General features: G+C 39.3%; 1 protein-coding gene across 1 annotated transcript in view; it reads right to left on the minus strand.

Moving 5' to 3' along the window:
* Positions 1 to 924, minus strand: part of MYOM2 (myomesin 2) — a 78,641-nt gene extending 77,717 nt beyond the window's left edge. Inside the window, exon 1 of the mRNA XM_084262146.1 lies at positions 869 to 924. The gene's annotated coding sequence lies outside the window, so the exon portion shown is untranslated. The remainder of the gene's footprint in view (positions 1 to 868) is intronic.
* Positions 925 to 7,821: the final 6,897 nt, after the last annotated feature.

The raw sequence follows: 7,821 nt of genomic DNA on the forward strand, positions 1-7,821 counted from the left end.
TCTAAGCATTTAAAAAACAATGACTAAGAATTAAATGAGGGTGAATTTGTCCACATTGACTTGAAATTTTGCCATCCTAACATGCCAAATGCACAGAGTCACCACAAGTTCCAGTAAAGCTTTAAGATTAGCCTTCACTTGGCAAGAGTACTACCTCTGGACAGCAAAGAATATGAGACAGTGAGATGATGGAACTAATCTTCCATCATCCCAGTTTTCATTATCCTTCATTAAAATACTTTAATTTACTCACAGATACCATCAAAACAGAGGCACAGTCTCAAAAGCAGGAACATGATTTCCCAATACTCTATCAGTGGTATTTAGCTGGAATTTTCATGTGGCACAGAAACATATACAACACAGACACCGGAAATGTGGCATCTGAAGACATGCACTTGAAAGAAGAGTAGACAAAAAATAAAAGTAGAATTTTTCATCCTAACTACATCCTATTCTTCAGTATGCCAAATAGGATACTGGAGGATTTTATGCTTAACTATTTACATGCATGCTTCAGCTAAATCATGTTTTTTCTCTATATAAACACACAGGAAAGGGGTACTACCAATATATGTCCAATTGGAGAAGCATATATACTACTAGAACTAAGGACTGGTATGATGTAGTTCTTCATATGCAGAAAGAAATTAAGGAAATGTAATACAATATAAAACCAAACTGATTTCACAGAATTAAAAAAAATCTACTTTTATTCTTTGTTTTTTCATAAATCAATCTGTGTTCTACTTACTGCTTATTTTGCCCAGAAAAGGTAATTTAATTTTTAAAGGAAAGCACCCAACACCTCCCAAAATCACTCTCATTTATTTTAAACAAGAAAAACTTAGACAAAAAAGGAACTTACCAAGGGACACAGAAAACTTTCAAATCAGAGAAGAAGACCAGCCTTTCCCAGCTTAGTAAACTGACTGAGGAAAACAAAAATAATTCTCTCTAAAGGCTACTGCCCCTTCACTCCCATTTAAGGGCAGATGCAATGCTATATTTAGAACTAACCAAGTGATTCTCCCAAAACTGAGGTCAGCCTAATAGGCAATAAGGGTGTGATATAAAGGTAGAAGAAAAGCCCTACCACACACACAGTTTTGTACTATATTTTAATAAAAGATAGACCTCGTTCCTAAAAAAGGTAGTTGTTTGTGTTAAAAGTGAGGTTTCTTTTCCCAGCAACAAGAAACTCATGGGAAACAGTTCAATGTCAGAAATCAGTTTAAACTTTTTATATACAGATTATTGAAGTTTTAAAATAATCAGTAACTTAGAAGACCAGTGAGGAGACATAAAGTCTAGAATCATACTAGTAGAAACATGAGATCCCCTTGGTGCCTCAGGCTGTAAAATGAGCCTCCCCATTGCCTCCTTAAGAACTCCCTGGATTTGAGAACATGGCTGCAGTATGTGAAGGCATAGCAACTACATAAAAGCCTATTAACATGGATTTAAAGAAAGTCAAGTTCCTACTCACTATTGCCATCTCCATTATGTCACCAATCAACTGAGATATTTCTTTGTCTTGCAGGAGGAATTAATATGCATAGAGGTGTATACAGGCAGAGAAAAAAACACAGCCAAAGCACTCAAGTCTGAGACCCCAATGGCCCCTGATTACTACCAACTAAAATGGAAGTTTGGTGCCTATAGATCTAGATTTCTATTCAGAAGCTCCAAGATACTTCTTGGGGTAGAAGCACTTGCTCTGCAGAGATGATGGGCAATCAATCTGTCTCATGTGAGCTCATAGGAGGGAAGGGAAGGGAATGAAAGGGAATAGACTCTGACAAGGCTTTGTAACATGTGTGAAGAAATTACCACATTCCTTTTACTCTGCCCGGATATAAGGACCAACATGTCTGGAAAAACTTGGCTATATAGAAGACCTAATCAAACCTCATGACTTGGCCCATAATGACTCAAATATTCAGTGAATCAGGAACATAGACTAAGTAGGGAATTTATTGATGTTCAAACTATTCAAAAATGACAAGATCTATTTTCAATTTACTTATATAAGAATGAGGTCAAGACCAAAGTCATTAAGTGACAATTAAAATCTTTCAGTGTTTGGTATGAGAAAGAATGTTCTTTTATGTCATGCTTTCATCTTATGCAAACATGTACAGGAAGCAGAAGAAGATGTGGAAAAGCTTCTGAATAATTGATACTTATTGCAGCTGCAGTATTCATCCCATTTTCCTCAATAGCTCTGGTAAGGATCTTTCCCAGTTTCTTACCAGCTAGGACTACTATTTGCTTGACACAGACTTCTCCCTTCCTCCCATCGATCCTAAATTATAACTCAGTCTGACAGAATTAGATCCACAGAGACAGACACAGTGGAATGAGTGCATATGCACTGAGCATAGATGTTGCTTCAGAAGCAGCTGTCAAAGTAATTAGCATGTAATAATCCAGAGCAAACCCACTTTACTTACATAGCTCCTTCTCTTCTGTCCTATTGCACTTTCCTGTGGGAGGCAAGAGGTCAGTTTTCAGGAAAACTTCAAAGTTCTCATTACACTCTCTGCTTTTAATTTCTTGTTCTATATTTATTATCTTTAAATAAATGTAGGAATGTACAGCCTGCTCTGTCTGCCTTTACATTTGAGCTGTCTTCTATTTTAAGTTCTTTCTTCAGGGTGTGTGGTTGGATGTCAAAAATGTGAAAGTGCATCCTGAGGGCTGTGGGGAACATGCCATAGGCAAGAACAAGCCATGCAGTGGGGACAGTCCCAAGTTGTCTCCAGGTAGGTCAGTAAATAAATTATCCTTCTCTTCATAGATATTCACAAAATAACATAGAAGGGAAAACTGCAATATTGTGTTATTCATGGGATTGAAATTTAGGCAGCAAAGCACCAAAAATTACCCAGCATTCTATTTATAAAATAATTTACATTATATTCTCAAACAAACTTCCTCCCTGATACTGAAGGCATCTTCCCCTGATCTCTCCACTTCCTACATGGAGGTTCTTTCCTAAGAGGTGGGTTTTTTAAAGCAGAGATTTAGCAGGGTATCAAAAGGATTATTCAAGCACTTAAAACTGAGCATGTGTTAAAATCCTTTCATGAATGTGGTATTTTAGATTTACCGCTTTATCTTATACCAGTCCTTTGATGCGGATTGTTTAATTGATGCAGGCTTAAGTAATGGCTCAACTACTGCCATAAAGGGGAAGAGGAAGACCTGAAGTGAAGCTCAGAAAAAAGATCCATTAGCTTTTTACTTACTAGAGGAAACATCAAAACTGTAATGAAATGAAATGTAATGATGTTAGAAGAGTTATGTTTTTATCCTGGAAGGGTACCTTAACAGTGGCCATGTAGTCTTAGCTTTCTCTAGTTCCAAGAAAAGCTAATGCATCTTTGTATGGCAGCTTCTGAGGTCCAGCTCTGTTAATTCTAGCTCTTGATTTCTTCACATTCTTGTAGCACACTTACAGTTTCATATAAATGAAAGGATTGTAATGCAATGAAGTTCCTCATCTCTGCAGCAATCCTAATTAACCACAAAGCCCCGTGGTAAGCTTTCTGAAGCCATGCAAGAAAAATGGGTACTGTCCACTGATGATCACAGAGCAGTCTCTTGGACTGCCTTCACAGCTATCCAGGCTCTAGCATCTCCCTGAAAGACAAAATAACGCATGCAAATTCAACCATATGAAAAATAAATTGTGCTCTTTCCTCAGTTACTGCCTCAGGTCAGAAGCTCAGGATTATCCAGTACGGGGTCCGTATCTATACCAAACATAATGTGTCTTTTTCAAAAGAAAATACCACTGCCCAAAAGCCTTAATTACAAAACCTTTTGGAGGCAGTGCACCTGCTTATGAAGATTAGCTAACAAGAGAGCTGTAACAGATGCACTTGACTGCTGACAGCACTGTAAATGTGTTCATGCAGCTCAGCACAAATCCCAAAGAGAAAACACACCTGACTGCCTCTTTCAGGTGGGGAGAGAAGGCCCGTCCCAGCTCCTAAAATACTTGGATACCTCCCTCTCTCTCTCCCTCCTGCTTTCTGCTTATTTTAATTTTTCTTGAAACAATTTCTCTTCCTCTAGTAGAATTGGTTTTATTTTTCTTTTTCAGTGCCCAACTTGCAAGTATTTTGAGGCTGGCTACATGCAGCTGCACACTGCCAAAAGCTAGAACTACCTCTCCCAGAAAAGAGGACAGGCTGTGTGGAGAAGAGACCAGGAGAGAACGAGACATTTGGAGGAAAAGAAGACACGTTACCAAGGAAAGACTGTGCAACTCCCTGGAGAGGGGACAACAGCAGCTGCAAAAAAAACCCACATGCTAAAAACTGTTTTAAACAGCCAGACAGGGATTTCAATTGGCAGTTCAATAGAGCTAGACTGAACTGCATCCAGAAAATCAGGCACCTCTTGTATGAGCCATTGAACAAATTCTAAAACACCTGAATTTACAAAATGTGGGGGATTTTTTCCCTGCAGCACAAGATAAAGTGACTCTCTTACTAAATATCCTTATTTATATCTAAGAAGACAAACACACCAAGGAGTTACACTGAGTCAATCATGTATAAGATATTTAAGCAGCAGTGTGTCACACTGCTGTCCAAGAACCCGCTCTGGAGTACATCGGTGTCAGTGGTAAGGTTTTACTGACTCAGGAAAGCTCTGATTCATATCCTTCTTGATTTAATGCCTCTTTAAAAAGTTGACAGAGGGTTAGCTCAGCCACAAACAGAAAATACAAGGTTGCCTGGTGCAGCAGAATGTTTCAACTACTTATTTTGTGAGTTACTGCAAGTGGCAACTAGAGTATATTTTCCACTGCTTTGGACAGCATAAAATACTCTAGGGATGGTAGCAGGCTGACAGTGATACTTTTAAGTAAATTTGGGGTTTCAGCCAGTGGGTTTGCTCAGCTAAATAGGTTTTGCTAAATTTTAGGGTGAGCCAAGCAAATTACAGTTTCTCACCAGTGATGTGAAGTTACAGCTCAAGTTTCAAATGTTATTGCGTTTGGGTTTGTTTTGGTTTCTTTTTAATTTAATCAAATATTTTGGAAGTGTTTCTGCTAAAGCTTAATGAAAACAACAGCTCTTACTACAGTTTACTAACTGCAGTTAGACAAGCCATACCACAGGAGACCAGTATATCAATTCAATGGCAGCTATTCGTTTACCACTACAATGAGATCTGCTTTTCCAACCAAGTGCAAAGATAAGGACTGTGATGATTTTTGTCTTACCCTGGTATGTTTATTCAAGTGTCATGCAAAACAGTCTGCAGAGATCTACTGTTGAGACAGCTATCTCTATTAACTAGTCTCAGTGTCAGTAACAATGTCTAGATGAAATCTAGGCAAAACTACAGGTTGTAAGAGGGCAGAGATGAGAACAAGTTACATTCAAGTCATGTGGCCCAGAGGCTTCATCACCCAGGGAAACTCAGGTGAGGTAGCTACTGTTCCAAATCTACCACAGGGTAGCAGCATGCAAAGTTTATTTTAATGCCGTCAGGCTTTGGTAGCTGCCAGCTACCAAACATACAGGACCTACATACAGGACTCACACCAGAGATAAGCACAGACAGCCCAGCCAGATAGTCATGGAATGATTGAGGTTGGACATCTGATTGTCATCTTGTTCAGGCCACCTGCTCAAGCAAGGCCATCTAGAGCCAGTTGCCCAGGACCATGCCTCGATGTACTGACTGGCTCTGTTTTACACCTTTCTGTCTAATCGCCCCTGCTCCTCACCCATTCCCTTCCCCTAAGCATTTTTTCTTTGCACAGATCTACCAATTCCCACTCCTCTGGTCTCCATCCACCCACCCACTCGGTTTACAGTTTTATCAGTCGCAAAGTCCAAAATAAGTTTTCCTGGAACAGCTCATCAATTAGTGTGAGTGATGAGGGTTTTTTCTTCTTATCGTTGTTCTCCAGGTCCGTGTCTCTATATTTCTGTTGCCTTCGCCTTTTTTTACGAACCTCATTTTAGGTGCTCCTTAACTTTGCTGGAATAAATATTCTCACAGTCCACTATCTTTATCAATCAGTGCCACTACCAGGTATGTTTCTGGTTATTGATGTGGTTATCACTAGTCAGTCAGGGGTTTTATGGGTTTTGCGTATGCATGTTTGGCTCTCCCCTTTTCCTTACCTTCTCATTTGACAACATCCTCAGTCAGATAATCTTATAGGGAAAAACATTCTCACACTCCACATATATTCACACAGATAAAATAGAAATTCTGTGTTCCTGTTTCACAGGGTAAAAGAAATAAAGGAATACATAATAGATCACATGGCCAATCACCTGCATGATGAGTCCACGTGAGACCTGACATAAAAATGTCAAACAGTATCAAGTTCAGACATACCCTACTCTTCCAGGTTCTTGAACTTCATGTGGCATATCCATCAGTTCATGTCACTGAAAGCAGGTAGCTGTCGTGTATGGCCCATGCCACACATGATACACTATGAACACAAGCGTGCTCTAGAGTAATGAGCCTTTTTCTACACACCTGGAAGCAGGTAACTCTCATTAGAAAAATTATATCATTTGCTTTCAGGGTTAAATGACTCATATCCACAACAGCTTGAAGGAATGACACACTCTTCACATTCAAATAATCATATTTTGTTGGTGGTTGTTTTCACGTGATCTAGCCTGTGTCTTGTTTCACATGCAATAGCTTGCAGACTATTCCTCTGCACCTACATTTTTATTACAAGATAATATTTACATAGCTGACTGGAAAACTTTTACAGATATAAGTATATAGATTTTGATTCCTACCTTACTATTACCTGAATCAAACCCTTTCTCCATTATTCTTAATTTTAATCTGAGGAAGTTATGGTTTCCAGATATACAGACAGTTTGACTGGCAGACTGTTTTATCCTGAATTTCTACTGCAATCAGGAAGCATTAGGTACCACTCTGTATTCTACTGTAACGTATCCTAAATAACAAATAGGCAGATTCAGAGAGCTACAAGACCAAAAAAGGCTTTCTTTCAGCTTAATAAACATCTTGAAGCCCAGGTCACCTCAGAGGAGCACAGAGTATAAAGCTTTGAATGCTTAGGACAGCTGTCCTCCCTCCCTGCCTCAGTGTCCTGTCTGGTTACAGTTGTACCCAATCCTATGCCCTGGCAGTGTTCCCCAAGTGACACAAATACTACAGCAGTGCAGGAGAGGAAAAAATCTTGAGCTGAGCAGTCGTCAAGATGTCTGGGCATTTACAACAGGACAACAGCAGCAACACCATAACATCACAGCAACCATTGGGATTGCTTAGGACACCTCAGGGAGTGACAGATTGTTGCTTCCTCCCTGCCAAAGCGACTGAAATCAACTGCTCAGAGTTCCCAATGCATGGGAACTCTTGAATGGAAAGATAAAGTTAGAGGCCAGAGGAATCACCATGATCATCTTACAGTTCACAGTTGGGTTTGTTACTTTAGTGCAGCGACAACATATGCTTGGTAAAATGTGTGGTCAAAGCACCTCCTGGCTGAAATACTTGTTCTATAAAAGGAAATCCATCTTTATTTGGGCATACCCAGGGATTACTTCTTCTGTTTACAGAATTAATTCTGTTTCTTACACTTTCCTCCAACTCACAAATATATTTAATGTAATCCCAAATATACTTAATGTTTTTTCTTGAGTTAAAATTTGCCTAACATTACCTTCCATCCAGTACTTCTTGCAGGCTTCTCAGACTCAAAAAAGAAACAAGCACCCCATATTCTTGCTCCAAAGGTGCTCATACACTAACCTCCACACTTCACCTTCCCTCTGCAACTGCAGA

The sequence above is a fragment of the Gallinula chloropus genome (genome assembly GCF_964237585.1).
Source record: "Gallinula chloropus genome assembly, chromosome: 3".
NCBI classification, from domain to species: domain Eukaryota; kingdom Metazoa; phylum Chordata; class Aves; order Gruiformes; family Rallidae; genus Gallinula; species Gallinula chloropus.